Below are 16924 nucleotides of genomic sequence, written 5' to 3' on the forward strand. Positions count from 1 at the left end.
TGCCCTATTATAAAAGCAGAATTCAGGACGTGATGATGTGCCAAGAACATGTGAGCACATATGCTGTGTTCTATTTTGTGGTGCTAATAATTTGTTCTATTTTGTGTGCTGTTGTCTTTTTGTGCTGCCTTATTTCAACGTGGTGTTATTTTGTTTCACTCCAGTTTTTGTATTTCATTCTGTTTTGCCTATTTTTGTTCTGAAGAGCCACGTTGTGTTTAATTGTGATGGTATGTTTCATATTGTATCAAGAAGAAGGGGGGACCAGGAGCTGTATTTAAACAGGTCCTGCAAACAAGCTGCAAAATAGAACTGTGTATCAAGAGGGTGTGCAGTTCATAACTGGAGGTGCGGAGAAAGGGAAAGGGAGGTCTTTCTTCATGATGCCCTCACACACCCCGGAGGATGTCATGCTTCATCATTGGGCCAAGCTCCTCGCAGGGCCGGCGCTGCAATGCCCGATGGGCTCCCGTAAACGGAGCTCTTTGGTGGAGATCTTTTAAAAAAGCCGTTGGGTGTGTGCAGGTGTGATGGCTGTGTAGTGCAGAGCTAAGTGGGATAAAATAAGTCTGGAGCACTCCTACTCTGGTCTGTTTTTATTATTGAGGTAGCTCAAGCCTAATTAAAAAGTGTGGATGAAGTGCCCTCTGACCCGTTAGGGGCAAATTAGGCACAAAACATGTTGACCCACTACACTATGACAGCCCTATAGGAACATTATATCCACTTAGGGCACCCACACTTTTTAATTAGGCTTGAGCTGCCTCAATAATAAAAACAGACCACAGTAGGACTGCCCCAGACTTATTTTATCCCACTTACCAGTGCACTACCCAGCCCCCACACCCGCACGCACCCTACGGTTTCTTCAAAAGATCTTCACCAAAGAGCCCCGTTTACGGGAGCCCGTTGGGCATTGCAGTGCCGGCCCGACGAGGAGCTTGGCCCAATGATGAAGCATGACATACTCTGGGGTGTGTGAGGGCATCATGAAGAAAGACCTCGCTTTTCCTTTCCCCGCACCTCCAGTTAGGAACTGCACACCCTCATGATACACATGTTTCATATTGTGTTAGGTTTCATTTTTTATTTTACATATGATAACACGTGCTGCTATATTTCTAGCTAAAACCAGCATATGCCTTGAAACTTCTTGTGACCAGCAGTAGTGGCGGGTACGGATCATAAGTGTTGGGGTGGGCAGATGGGGGTTGGGGAGGAGGGTGATGTAAAAAAACAGTTTTAAAAACATGCCACACGTCATCTCAGTCTCTCGTCTCCAGGGCTGGAACAAGAAGCAGCCAGGCTCCCTCCCCTCAGCCAATCACAATGCTGCAATGCAGCGTTGTGATTGGTCTAAGCGCCATGGATCATCGCTCAGCCAGGGAATGGGGTCATGGGAATGTTCTCCACGCAGGCTGTGATGCAGCCTGTATGGAGAACATGCAAAGTGCTCATGACTGGTTTAGCCTGCCTCAGAGGGCCGGCCAAAAAGTTATTGCACACTTGGACTGGGCATACCACTCCTCCTCTGCTCTGAGAACAGAGCAGCCCCGCCCACTCCACAAAGCTGCGCAGCAGGAACAAATACAATGATAATATCCTCGAGTTATTATCATTGTATTTGTTCTTTTTTTCACTGCTTTGCAGCAGTGGGGTGATGCTCCTCCGCCTTAGTGGAGGAGCCGCCCCTGGTGACAAGAGATCATTTACCTCTGTCTGAGGTGGTAAAATAGTGCAGCTCCAGCTCTCGAACCAATTACCACACTAGTCATCCCAAAACTATAGCTTACACCGACGCTCATTTTATGTGGTGTGGCCATTGGGGTGCTAAGTTAAGACTCAGTCTCTGCCATAGTTTATGGCTGACTGAAGTCTTAAGTAGTGAAGGGGCTTGAGTTTTTTGCCACCTTAAACAGAGGTAAATGGTTGCCTTTCACAGAAACGTTCCTGGCATGTGCTGCTTTTTGCTGGCAATATAGCAGCATTTGTTGACATAGCTAAATCAAACAACAAAACATAATAGGAGCATTCACACTTTAACATAACAACACAATTAATGCATAACTAGTAAAATCACAATAAAACAGTTAGAAAATAATGCAACACGAAACAACTGCTGTACAACACAGCAAAATCACATTTTTCAACACAGCACAAAAACAATAGAGTATGTCAACAACACAACAAAATGCCACACAACATATGTACACATGTTCTTTTCCGCACAACATCACCTCCAGAATCCTGTTTTCATAATAGTGTGGTGAAAGGCGTCTGGGGCAATAAGTGCCTTAAATTACCATAAAAAAAATAGTGGAAGTCAAAAATGTTTTTGTTACCCAATAGTGACTCTTCGTTTACAGCACTGTTCTCTTTTGTTTTCACATGTCTTTGCTACAGCGCCACTATTGCCTAGATGTGTTATATGATTTTGTTATGGCGGGGCATTTTTTCTTTGGTGCATACACTTAAGGACATTTTGTTTTTATATATATATTGTTTTATGTTTTCATTTTTGGAAAAATTAACATGTTTTGCTCGGATGATTTTGATTGGCTTGTAAACTCTTGTTATTGTTTTTATCTTCTGTATACCATTACTCTGAATAGTAGCAAAAGAGGCAAATACCCTGGCGCAAGCAAGGAAACGAGACATCACCACTCTACCCCCTGGAATTGGTAGTAACCTACAGCCATGAAATGGGGTGAAATGGGTTATTTCTCTTCTAGTCCCCTGGTGCCACTGCACCTGCTGTGCCATTTATTGCTGCACCCATCGCTAAAGACAACCGTTTGTTGCCTGTGGCTTGTATCCTCGTAGATTGGCGCACCTGCAAGCTGCCTTTGGTGGTAAATGTCAGATTTAAAATGCCTAAAAAAAGAACACTCACTCTACACTGCCACCAGTGCACCTGCAACCATTTTCGTTTCCCCCCTCTCTTTCCTCTCTTTCACTCCCAACTTTCATTAACTCTCCCCATTCTGATCTTGCCTCTCGTGATTTCTTGCAATGCTCTCCCAACCTTGCTTTTCCTGTTTTTCCCTATTTGCTCTTTCTCTCCTCTCTGCTTTGTCTCTCTCACTCTTTGCCACGTACTATTGCTCTCTTTCTTCATTCTGACTGCTCTAGTCTCTGTATCTCTCCATATTCCAACTCTCTTTTTGTTGTTTCTGTCTCTCTCACTCTCCTCCTCTGTCTCTGCCTCACACCCTCTTTCTCAATCTATGTATCTTTCTCTCGGCCTTCTTTGTTCATATAGTGCAGTTACGATGGAGGCACTAAAGGCTCAGGTGAGTGCTTAGAGGGTGCCAAATGTTCATATTTTGTTTTTCTGAAACAAACTCCCAAGCAGGAGTTTATTTCAGAAAAATAAAAACACATGGATCCCGATACACAGGAAGGTTTCTAACTGGACCATTGTTTATTTTCTCTGACCCCGGGCCACCATTCAAAGCACAGAATCACAGAAAATCCCAGCATGTAAATCATTGGCTCTAGACCTGCCATAAATGCAATGGGCTATTGCAAATGTGTCATGGCGGTCCTATTGAGGGTGGCTCACGAAAAAGGCCAAGAAAAAGAAAGTAACCCCTCAAACCAAGGAGACAGGGTTATTGAACCAAGAAATACCAGAGCTCCCCCGGTATATTAGGGAAAACGAAACCCCTTAAACCAAGGAGACAGGGTATTTGAATCAAGGAATACAAGTAAACCACCCGGGTATATTAGGGAAAAACTAAGTTAATCTCACTTTGTCTAATAGTCACTCAAGCCTTCATTTTTTACCATCCAATCGTGAGCCAGATCGAAAACAACATGAATACCAAATATCTTATCAAAAATAGCATACTTTTATTATCTAAAATTTGATTCTTATTTAAAATAAGTAATTTCAAATGCACTTAAAACATTACAACATATAACCACAGAACAAGCATAAATCAATCAAACTATTTTACTTTACTTGGTCACATCTACAAAATGTATCCTTGTGCATTTATGCCCCATTGATCATGTACAATTGTCCAGAGTAGTTAGCTTGTGACATAAACTTTGTCGACGCGTTTTTGTGGAATAACATTTTAAATTCCACCTTGTTCAGGACATAAAGAACTTATTATATTCTATAAGTTAGAAAAAGACAAATAAACAACAAATCTGCAAACAAAAAAACCCAATACACAATACATACAAATGTAGAATCTATATATAACCACAAACACAAAAAATATTACCAAAAATTCTGCAACTTGTAAACAAAGAAAACATATTTACATATAGAAACACATGACCTAGTAAAATGTATCAAAATAAAAATGTTTTCTAAAACCATGCAAAATGCATATGGTATTTCAATGTTCTTTTGATTCTGACTCAACCACATTGTCGTCCCTCTTCACTCACAACAATTAATTAATATTTCTGCCAATCTGCCAAAATAAAATTTGTTCATCAACCTCTCATGCCTATAATCACCCCCACGGTGAAACACAGGTGGGAATAACGTGAATAATTCTGCAAGTTTCCAATCTTCAGAATGAGTACGTTTGTTAAATAGGCTACTCCCGCCTACAGCCTCACTCCTCATTATATAATGATCCTCACCCACCCAACTGATTCTCCAACTTTTATAGGGTGAGTGATATTGGCAACACTAGTGGTCTAGCAGTTGATTCAAATCATGTTCTCAAGGATTGTTAGGTCCACAGGGTGTTCTTAAAAAAATCCATACAGCAGAAAAAAATGAAAACACCCAACATTGATTGATTTCTCTTTGCCCTAAGAGGACCACATTTTTTAAATTATCTCACCTTATTATTTCATTATCAGAGGTCTGCCACCAATCCATATGTTTTCAATTCTTGTGACGGACCATTACTATTCACAAATCTCTCCTATACTGAGTTTGTTACTCAAAGAACTTAGACCTTGTCAGTATTTTGGCTTGTTCGCCAACAGGAGTTATCAGCATAATTTTACTCCATATCCATTTCTCTATGACAAAAAGACCATCTGATGCTCCATAATCAGAATCCCGATGGGTCTCTTGGCTCTTAATGAGCCAGTGAGTCAAAAATTTGTCAGGGTGGGAGATTCGGCAATTTATGGTTGAGCTCTCACTGAGCTCTCACTCCACCAAACTCTAGAATGAGAATCTTAGTCATCTATGTATTCAGTGTTCATCTGATAAAGTTGTTAAGAATAATGAAAGGCAAAGTAGTCTTTGGGAAATTGTAAAATGTCATTTAAAAAAAAGTATGGTATGCCTTCGGAAAACTCATGATATGCATGCTTTGACCGAGTGCTGACCAATACCTCAGTCTTAGAGAGATAAGGCCTTAGAGGCAGACAGGCCTACTGTTTTTGAGCCACACTCCTGACGCAGCCTATATGTATATCAAGAAAGACAAATTGAGGTCATGGAAAATATTGTCAGGTTTTTTAATATTCTTTATTCAATCTTTTTCAGAAACAAACATTGTAGAATTCAACGTATCGAGTCGTTTTCATGTCAAATTGGACAACATTGAGCTGTTACTTAACACTACATTGATCATTGCTACTTGGAAAGTGACACCATTTTTTGAAAACAGTAAACATTGGAAATACGTATCATCAGAGTAGTAAGCACTTTATAAATGATGTTACAATATAATACAATAAAACTCTTTATATCATGAAGCACTAATAATAGAGCGACACATTGTGGTGTTGCAATGTGGACTGCTGTTTCACTGATACAAAGTTGCAGGATAAATGTTTGGGAAATACTTTTGTTTATGGGATGCTATCTGTCACATGGTGGTAGTATTGTTGTTCCTAATTCTTTCGAATGGGTTTATTGTCCTGATTTTTAGAGAGGAAAATGGACTGATAGTCTCATCACTTAGAGCCCAGCGGGAGATGGCACAATCCACACTATTCAAGATAAACAGCAGTTTCATTGCTGTATATGATGAAGACATTTGCATTCTTGTTACTACTTTTTAGTGTAAATATATGAGCTCACATTTCTCAACTTCTGAAGGTGGCTCTGCCCAATAGCAAGAATATTCTCTTGCCCCCTACTGTGCATCATTCACAGAGCCATGGCAAAGGACCGAGCAAAAGTAAAAAAAATATTCTCAACCCAGAAAGTTATGTTCCAGACTGACACCACACTTAATAATTGCTACTTAAAGGAAGAAAGCAATTGGTGAAATTAACTTCTAGGTGTAAGCGGAAAAACTTTAGGATTGCCTATCTGCACGATTTAGAGCCACTAAGAATCAATTAGAGTTCAGAATATGGTTAAGACCAGGGTATTCCCAATGTGAACCAACAGAGAAGCCACACATTCTCATTTCCTGCCTACAGACCGATAGCCTTCAAGATCACCAAAGCTCAAGGGGGTGCTAAATCAGCAGAATCCCTTACCAAAGAGCCCACAATATCAGGGAGAACCACATCCTATTTGAAACTCAACACTCAAGTGTCTTTCTCAAACGAACACAGAACTGGTCAATGAAAACCTCATTAATTGTCCACTTCTCAAAAGTTCAACAGATATGCCTAAAAAGCCACTATCGAGACATACATACAGCATACCAAAGAACTCCATAATAAAAAGAAGCCCAAATTCGACCAATATCAATAATGTTTAGCTTCTGTGTAAAAGGAACAAATAGAATAAACACCATCAATAGCCAAACAGAACAACCTAAGATGCAACAGCTTATACCTCCTCTCCATAGGTAATCAACGTTCAGCCTTTCTTCATACTCATTCTACTTCCTCAGATTGCACCCTACATCAACATTCCAAAAAACCTACATGAAAATAACCTGATTTATATATATATAGGTAGGGATTATTGCCTCTCATGTCTTTTTATTTAAATTATAGCCTCCTTACACTTAATACTCTACATGCCTAAGTACCTCTGAGCGTACCCTACCCTTTGACATGCCTGCCACCTTACTCTCTACGAAACGTCACGAAACTAACCATACCCGTCAGTACAAATCCTAAATAAACTTCCCTTCTGAATAACCATTCCTGCAATACCAAAACCTTTCTAATTTATCTACCCAACCTCACTATGTCTCATTCTGTTTAACAGATCCTTGTTATCTCACAATACCTAACCTCCTCCACCCTATTTCCTCACCTCCCTTGATCCTCTTACATTAACACACTGCAAAAATGACACCTTACTCCTATTAACTTATACGTCGTGCCTTGAAAATGTATGAAATATTTCAGTTGCCTTGGAGCACAAGACTCACACAATAACCCAAAAATCTACAACAATAATTGACAAACACTCGATTAACCACTAACCTTAGACAACAGGGTAGGGTGCTATCTACTACCATAAAGTGGTTCAGGACCTCACCAGGGGTAGTAAGCACTATATAAATTCAATTATGATACAATTATACTATGCATCACTCTATTAGTAGGTTCTGCTTATGTACTATGGCTGTGTTGGATGCATGGTGCAGGAGAGCTCCAGTGCACATTTGGAAAACGCTTCAACATTCAAATGCAGCAAGTTCTTCACTGCTCTCAGAGGGCACTTGTTCTTCACTGCACCCAGTGGGAACAAGTTTCCTCACTAAAACCAAAAGGCACATGTCCTTGACTCTGTTGAGAGGACACATTGCTTATCCCACAATCCTGGCCGCTTTCATAGCACCATTTTCGGGTTACCTCTCCATATTCAATTTCAAAAGATAAAAGTGCCCACAGACCCCTGGACCTCTAGGTTTTTTTTTGTGACTTAACCACACATGCCCTATTTTCTGTCTGAGTGTATATCCCAATGAGATGATGCAAGGCAAACGTTTAATATCTTGGTCTTGTAAACTTATCTTTAAGGCTGAGTACATTTAAATTGATCAACAGGCAAACTTTGGATAAAATACATTTTGAAAATTATCCATGTACCCAATTTTTCATAAAACATTTACAAGAAAATGACAAAAAACATTTAAAAACACTTTTTAAAAAAAGGAAAAACAATCGCTAAAAAAATGTATTAAAAAAGTTTGAGTCAAAATAAATATTTCTAAAAAACAAGGTGAATGAAAAAATATATTCTGTACAAAAAAAATGTGCTTAAAAACGAATTATTCATTATTCTGAAATCTAAACGAGGCAGGTAATCTCCCTTAAAACGTTTTCTGGAGAATAAGGGATAGTTTCAGATTGCTCTATTGGTAGACAAACGAATCCGTTTTTTCACCCAGCCCTGCATATCACCCATTATTGGCCCAGTGGTTTTGGGGAATGGAGCCGGAGCGCACATACCTGCACAGCCAGGTAACGAGGTCAGAAAAGCCAGGCTGGGGCATGCAAGCATTCCATGGGCGAACGGAAAAGTCTCTTTTTTATTTCGTGTTTTGCTAACAAAATAAAGAACTGTCATCGCAAAGGTGGGTCGCCGGCTGCATGGCCTCTCAGGTGGGAGATTATCATTGTTTGCCATGGTTAGTGAAAACTAAGGTAATGCCTTGCTAGGCTTTGAGAACAGGTTAAACCTGAAAGGGAAGACAGCAAAGGAGCAGAGGTCACCTCGTCACAGGGTTCGCACGAGTGGGAGCGGGTCCTCAAGTTCAACTTTCTCCCAGTTACCAGCAGGCGCCAGGCACCTCGAAATAGCGCAAACCACCGTCGCGACCTTTCCCAATAACAAGCTCCCTTTGAAGAAGAAACACATATTATTACCTTCTGTCATCATATTTCACATCATTCTCAGGCTAATCAGTAACCAGGGTGGAGTAACAGGGACAGGGCTCTGATGGATTCAAAAATATCCCCAAATAGTTGCCTTTCTTTTACTTTCTCGTGTGATGCAGTAGGCCTCTAGGTTCTCCTGCCCGTCGCCATGCGAGAATGGGACGGATTTGAGGCCTGATCCGTATCTCCTTTCATGTACATCGAAATCATGTTCTCCTGCCCGTCGCCATGCGAGAATGGGACGGATTTGAGGCCTGATCCGTATCTCCTTTCATGTACATCGAAATCATTCTCTCACTTCCGGCAAGCTATTTCAGGGATTTCTCCACCTGGAGAATATGTCAAGTATAGATCTGCATTCAGCTACGTCCATACTATGATGAGTACATTTCAAAATGGCACCTCAATTATAAATACCAGCTCGAATGTCTATTGAAACAAGGAAAGATCTTAACGTTTTTGTCACATGGACAAATGGTATGTTCACAATGGGGGGCGTGGTCATAGGGAGAAGAAGATGGGTCAGGTGTGAATGAATGCGTGAAACAATTTTACATCACTGCTCTGAAAACTCAATGAGTTCACTGTGTTTTCTGGTATGAACGGCACATGTGAAGAAAGTATCAAGCCCTTTCTGCCGTTTTCGACGGCTCGACTGATGACTTTATTAACAGTGGATATAGGAGGATATTTCATAGCCAGAGGCCATGACCTGCAACATTCTTTTGAAATGTAGAGAGTCCCAGTGTATGGTGAAGACTTTTGTGGGATGGGCACAGAAAACATCCAGTGATGCACTGATGTAGTCTGTTGTTCATGCAATTTTTTAACCTATTTATTTAGGAAGGAGGAAGGTAAAAGATTGGATTTTTAAAAGTACTTTATATGTAACTGGTGAAGGAAAGTTTGGCTGACATCACTGGAGGAAGAACTAGGTCTTAGTCACTTATGATCTCTTGGAGGGGCTGTAGGAATATATTGAAAAGGACGGGAACTGAACACACCCTTTTTTGGGGACCATATAGGACTTGAAGGGCGTTGGAGACAAAGTGAGACAGCCAGGTACATTGAGAACAGTTTTAAGGAAAGTGGGAATTTAAGATAGGTAGGAGTCTGAGGTGCCAATACCTCTAAGAGAAAATGCATACCGATTTTATGGATGGCGCTTGTGAATGCCGTGCAAAGATTTAAAAGTGCTAGCAGGCATTCTTTTCCCTTTTTCCAGATTCTTCTGAAGCATTCATTTTCTGTGGCAAGTCCGGGGTAAAATCCTGACTTCGGAGGATGAAGAAAGCTGTGAGATTTCAGACAGACCTGGAGTCAGAGGATGATGGTCTTTCTGATGGATTTTGGAAGTGGTGATGTACTGGAAAAGGGCATGGACTTGTTTATGATGGCCCTGTGTGAGGTAATACTTTGGAACAGGGTGGTAACAATGGCTTGAGGGAACCTACCTTGATTCTTTCTTTGGTTTATGAGATGGGTCAGAGATGTGGACAAGCCGTCTAGAAACTAATTGAGTACTTTGATGGGGTGTAGGTCACTTGAACAGGAGCTATCAGAGAGACTTGTAAGTTATGTATTTGGTAAAAAAGGCGGGTGCTAGTAGCTGGTTTGTTTTCTAATGATGCCTTTTATGGATGTTTTGAATAGGGTAGTTGCTGTTCTGTAGGTCATACTTTCTAGTGTGGATACAACGGTATATTGAATAAATGGAGTATGTTAGCTTCAAAGCATATTTGCATGACGTCCGGTTCAAAAGTCTTTCTTTCTGACCCGGACGCCACACCAGTACGCTTTGGAGCTAACATACTCCATTTATTCAATACACAATTTTATCCACACTAGAAAGTACGACTTGGAGAACATGTGGGACACACCATTCGCATGCTAAGCGTTGAAGAAGTCCCAGGGGGACGAAACACGTCGGCTATCAATTACATGCTGTGTTTTTAAGAACAACTAATGAATAAAGAATATATTTTCGAAGAAAGAACGACTCGTACAATGATTTACTGAGAAGATATCACTTTGCTTTCCCTATTTGTGGACTATGGATTACAATTGATGTCACTTGTTTACCTAACTGTGAAGTTGAGTGCTGAACCGCGCTATGTGTTTTGGTTTGGGGTTTCTCTTTACCCATATAGAGGAGTAGGGGGGTCACGTCTCTGGTTCTTTGCAACACGCTCTAGATAATAATTTCTCACCACGACCACTCAGTATCAACGAGTGCAGGACCTGTGCGCCTTGACCCTTCTTTGTGTTGTGCTGTTCTGTAGGATGTCACCACTGATCTTGGGAATCAATTGTTTTAGGTGAAGAAGGATGTTAGTCTTCAGCAAGCTGCTTGTAATGTGTTAAGATGCTGCTTGCAAACAGGTGGGATGTAGTGCTTGGAAGACAGCCTTGTAAAAATCATTCAGAGAGTTTATAATAGCGAGCTTCCTGGCGGTGTGTACTTAGATTTGTGAAATTATTTAGAAGTGGATTTGTATTACTCATTGTGATTTTTCTATGTTTCTGTGTTATCGTTCTCAAATAATGTAATCATGGCTTAATTCTCTTCTTACACAATGTTTTGTATGGGGCTTCAGACAAAATCTGCAGTTTGGAACACAGCATTTTAAAGAGAGTGTACAAGATTATTTGGAGAGGTGTTTAGCTATTATAACACTTAACCTTCAAGGGAAGCTTGGAAACTACCAAGGAGATATGTATTCGAGCTGTGGCCTGGCTGCACAGTATTCACAAGAATTATGTAAAGTTGAACGAAAAAACATATTTTCAAATTGATACTCTCAGACTGATTAACCACTAAGATAGAATCTAGTTTTTTAAAAAAAAACCATTTAATTCTAGAACGAGGGCCATACAACTTACAGCGTGGATTTTTTTTATTCACTATGTTGGTTGATCTATTAATTACTGGGAGATAACTAACCACCGTTTCTGCTCCACTTTGACATTTTTAGCTTTTAAGGAGGTTTGTAGCCACATTAGATATGCGTTCTGCCTTTAGAAATTCCTCTGATGAGAGAGTGGTTTCATTATTTTTGGAGAGGGTAACATTCTGTGAAATAACCCACGAGGGACCAATCATGTTTTGCCTAAATCATAGGATATGTATAACATTTTAAATCCTGACAGCTCTCAGCCTATTTTCAGACAAAAATGAGTTGATATCCCTATGTTCTTTATTGACCCTCCATTTGTGAAACTAATCCATGCAGGGGTCGGGATATCGTTAGTGGCAGGATACAATTCTCAAGACAGGGTCCTTCGCAAGTCTTTTTCAAGGATCATTTATCAATAGTGAATTGTTAAAGATGGGACAGAGTATCGTTGGCAATGATTTTTTTAAGGGTAAACAAATATTGTTCCCAAATTAATAGACTAGAATTTCACATTTTTAGCTGGACCATCATTTAAATTCTCAATTTCCTGAAAATGGGATCATTTTAAATTTCTTTAGTTACATTTAGTGCATTGCCGACAATATTAACAACAAAAAAAATATTCAGGCCCTAATCACACCTGAAGTATCACAAAATAAAATACCAGAAATGTGCCATAGGATAGGGATGGAGGAGCAGCAACTACTTCACAACATCACAACTAATTGAATGTGATAGACTACGACCATGGCCACTGGAATTCTGTGGCAGCGGAGTACTAATTATGTGACAGGGTTGGCTAAATTATGTGGCAAAAAAAGTAAATTATTATGCAGAATCATATGGCACATTTTGTGACAGGTTTGCTTCATTATTTTGAAATTTTTACATATGGTAAAACTGTCTGGGCAAATATTTCACCTCAATACAAGTTTAATAACCAAATACATCAATATACAAATGAAAGGTGATGAATCAACTTTAGGAATGGCCCTTCCATGCCAGGGAACACGTGTCTCAACGATTTTAGAAACTTTTGATTCGATGGAGCAAGAAATAAAAAATGTTGTTAGAATCTGCTGATTATGTAGCAGATGATGGATTATGGGGGAATGTAAAATGCAAGGGATTATGCGCGCTTGTTGCAGTTTTGGAGCCATGATAATATCTTGCATGTGCCTGACTCTTCCAATCCTTTCAGTGCTTGAAAGTCACTTGCCTCAGTTGCCTGTGAAAGAATACGCAATCTCCTTTAGCTATTGGCCTGTTAATGTAGACAGTTGTGGGGCTGGAAAGTCACTGCGATGGATACGCTTGTTGTTGGAGGGCACCTTTAACCTTTTCTCGCCTTTTTTTCCTTTACTTTTGGTGTCTCGCGAGCTGGGGTTTGGCCGCTCTTTGTCAGCTTGTGGCGCTGCAGTCAGCGTTTTCTCCTGTTCCCAGAAGCAAACGCTGATAGAAGAGGAACTTGTTTTCCTTGAACTTCAGCTGGAGGCTAAAAAGGAATCAGGCTGTCAAGAACTTGTCCTCACCAGCCCCGAAGTGACGGTTTGACATGCGCCTTCCGTTTCATTGAGCTGCGCTGCGCATTACTGCTGGTGATTGCTTGCGCGCCATACTTAAATCGCTTTCCGCAGGTAGAGGATTTGTAAGGTCAGTAAATTAGCACACATGATGCACGCAGGATAAACATCCTTCCTGTGACCTCTGGAGACCCCGCAGTTCTGTTTTGTCTTTTTTTTTTTTTAATTTAATGAACCCTTCTCGTTCGTTCTCCGAGAGAACCTTGTCCTCGGCAGATTTGCAAGGGAGAGATTGTGACTGTTAATGGCGGACTTTTGATATGGGAATACCCTTGTTGTTAGTCTAAGTGGTAAAGACTTCGACCTTAACGCGCGCTCACAGGGCCACAAAGTCTGCGTGCAGGTCTGTTTAATTTTAGCATATGAATTTACGTTTTCAGAGAAGTGTGGGAGCACATATCTTCCATTAGTACGGTATCATTTAGTAACGGGGGACGTACAGCTAGGCGGTGCACATAAAGTAGATATAGAAAGGCACCAGCAGTGTACGTTTACCTGGTAAGAGGAGTACAAGCTACCTTCCCTCACAGAATAGACACAACATGGCAAGAGCAGTACACGCGTCCCTTGCACTAAGAAGAGGTATGGGAAAGTCGCAGAACATTCAAAAGAGGTGCCATATGTCCACTGGCGATGCAAGCTTCACTCATTCAAAAGTAGAGAGCGTGCACCACAAGCATCAGTAGGCCACGCTTCCATAAGACTCGAGTAAGAGTTACAGAAGGTGCAGCAACAGTCCAACATTTAAGCTTCCCTTGCACACACTCAGCAAGAATGATCGTGACATTACATGCTTCTCACAGTAACACAAAACCAGATTGGGAGGAAATAATCACACCATTCTGCTTGGCTTGGAGTGCAAAGGGTCCTTTTATTTACAACTGGATAGCATTGTACCCAGCCCTTCTGCTGATCTACACAAGCTACTCTGTCAACTGAGCTAGCAAAAGGTTCTATCTAGACCAACCTACCTCCCATAAGTAACTCCCTTCCAAATAACCCAGACCACTAATCACTTCTGAACTGCACATGACCTTTGAAATGGCATGAGTCCTTGTGGTCCTCGCACTGGAACCCACATTAGCTATGTTGTCGAGACTGCCTCCTTTTGTTCTAGGCCCTCGTCCTTACCCCAAAATGTTGACTACTTTGTTCTTTGCTCATTCTTAAGCCCCTTCACTATTGTTCCCCCAATCAGCTGAACAGTTTGCTATCCTCCATTTGCCCTTCAGCAACAACTATAAAAGTACTATAATAATAAAACCCCCATCACCAGGTACCAAGGTGGTCTGTGGGCTTCAGCTCAACAGATGGAGTAAAGAAAAGTGTGCATGCTGCCGCATGCACATACGCTATGTGGGCTGCCCTACTGCTGCCACATTACCTCATCATTCCCTCCCCTTCCTCCCAATCTCCCTAAGCATGGCGCGTGCTGTGCTGCCCACTCTCCGGGTCCTGATTGGGAGGAAATGGGCACTCCACTCCACCTGCTCTATTTACAAGTGGCAAGTGGAATACCTAGCACTTGCGCTAAGCTGCACAAGCTACCCTGTCAACTCAGCTAACAAAAGGTTCTAAACCAACCTGCCTCCCATAAGTAACTTCCCCCATAACACCGCACACCTCCAAATACTTCTGAACCGCACAAGACCCTTAAAAAATATGGGCCCAATTCACAAAGGTAAAAGGAGACAAAAGTCTAACTTTACGACTTTCGGTATTCACAAAGGGCATTACTACACGTAAATGCCCTTTGTGAATACCAAAAATCATAAAGTTCAACTTATGGTATTCACAAAGGGCATTTATGAGTAGTAAATGCCCTTTGTGAATACCAAAGGACGTAAAGTTAGACTTTCGTTGCAGTTTACTTTTGTGAATCTGGCCCTATCAGTCCTTGGTGGTCCTTGCAATGGAACCCAGGTTAATCTTGTCGAACCTGACCACTCTTCGACAAGGTCTTCGCCCTTGCCTCAAATTTTTGCTTCATTGTTCTTTGCTCATTCTTACACACCCAACAGTTTGCCTTCTTCTGCCACCAGAAAAACCCTTACCTGAGGTGTCATTTCTGTCACCCCCTCACTCCCCCAAACTTAGGGCTTTTTCCACTCTTTTATTCACCCTTCCAATGACCTCTTCAATCCCACCAGATACAGATTATTTCTCTGCTCGTACAAGTGCACCCTATCCTGCGTGAAGAAATGAGGGGACTCAAAAATAATGCTCTGATGTGCTACCACTCTCGCTTTGCAGAATCCAGTCATCTCTCTATTCAGTTCCTTCTTGGTTCTGCCACTATGCAGCCCTCCACACCCTACTAGGCAACCGCTTTGTCTGGAAAGCGTCAGTGGAAACCCAGCTGACCATCAACATTTCCAAGTCCCTCTTCATGAACTTCAGCAAATCCAGATCAGTGGATTGCACGTTATCATTCTCGCCTAGAAAAATGAGCAGAATATTGGACTTGCCCCACTTTGCCTTCATCTCCCACCAGGCCACCATCAGTTGCCCCCAATGCATCCACCCAAGGTCAAACCAACACACCTTGGCACCATCTTTATCCAGCCCTAGCTGGTTGCCTTCAAATTTCTTTTCTGCCTTCACCTGTCCCGTTTCACCAAGGAGTGCCCACAGATCATTTATTCCACTTGTGACACTCTGCATAAAGAGCACCTCCTAGTAAAGCCATTAGCTCATTTCTAGCCGAACAAACCTACACACACAACTGCTCCTCCACCTACCCAAGCCCCTCAGTCTATCTTACCCCATCCCTAGCTAGAAACCCTCCATCGCTTCCCCTACTCAAAACAAGTGAGTTGCAAAGTCTATTTCCAGCAAGCCCAAAACCCATAACCATCTCCTCAACGCTTCCAGCACAAGCCTGAGTTTACTGAAGAACTGTCCTCATTGCCGGTCCCTCTGTCCTTTTGGCTGGCAGTGGCATACCAAAATGGCCAAGCACCACCACCAAAGACCACATCAATCTTGCACACTCACCCACTACCTCTGCTCTCCTAAGTAGTGAGAAATCATCCAAGTAATGAAGGACCTGTTTGGAGGCCCCTAATGTGCGAACCACACATTCCAGAAAGGTGCTAAACTTCTCAAGCACCGCACAAGTAACTGGACATCCCATCTGCATGCACTTGTTAACAGAGTAACTGCTCTGAAATTGTATTCCCAATAAGTAACAATCATCCGAGGGTACTGGTAGCAGTCACAAAGCTTATTTAATATTAGCCTTGCCAGTTCTGCAATGGCCCACACCTCTGCACCAGCGAATGGCAGGGTCTACATAGGAATATGACACTGGTCAATTAAATCATTTAACAAACTCCCTTCAGGCCATTACAAAGGAACTGTCAGCCTGAACTCCCCTGGGGCTTATTAGGTACCACCCTTAGCAAGGACACCATGAAGTTCCTTAACAGTGGAAGTGGAAATGGCCCTGCTATCCTGCCCTGACTCACAGCTTTCAATAACTTCTCTCACACGTGCTGCACCATCGCTTTGCAAGACTTCAGATTCTCTGCTTGTTGACCCACTTAAGGACTCATGTAAGGTATGTGAAGCTGAAATGAAAACCCTCCACAATAACACTGCTGTTGCACTGTCAGGATATCTTTCCAACTACAAAAGCATTGCATCTCTCTTAACCGGTGTAATCACCATTTTCCACCAGTCCTTTGCCATCCCCACTGCTGAACTAACTATAAC

Source organism: Lissotriton helveticus, chromosome 7 (genome assembly GCF_964261635.1).
Source record: "Lissotriton helveticus chromosome 7, aLisHel1.1, whole genome shotgun sequence".
NCBI lineage: Eukaryota > Metazoa > Chordata > Amphibia > Caudata > Salamandridae > Lissotriton > Lissotriton helveticus.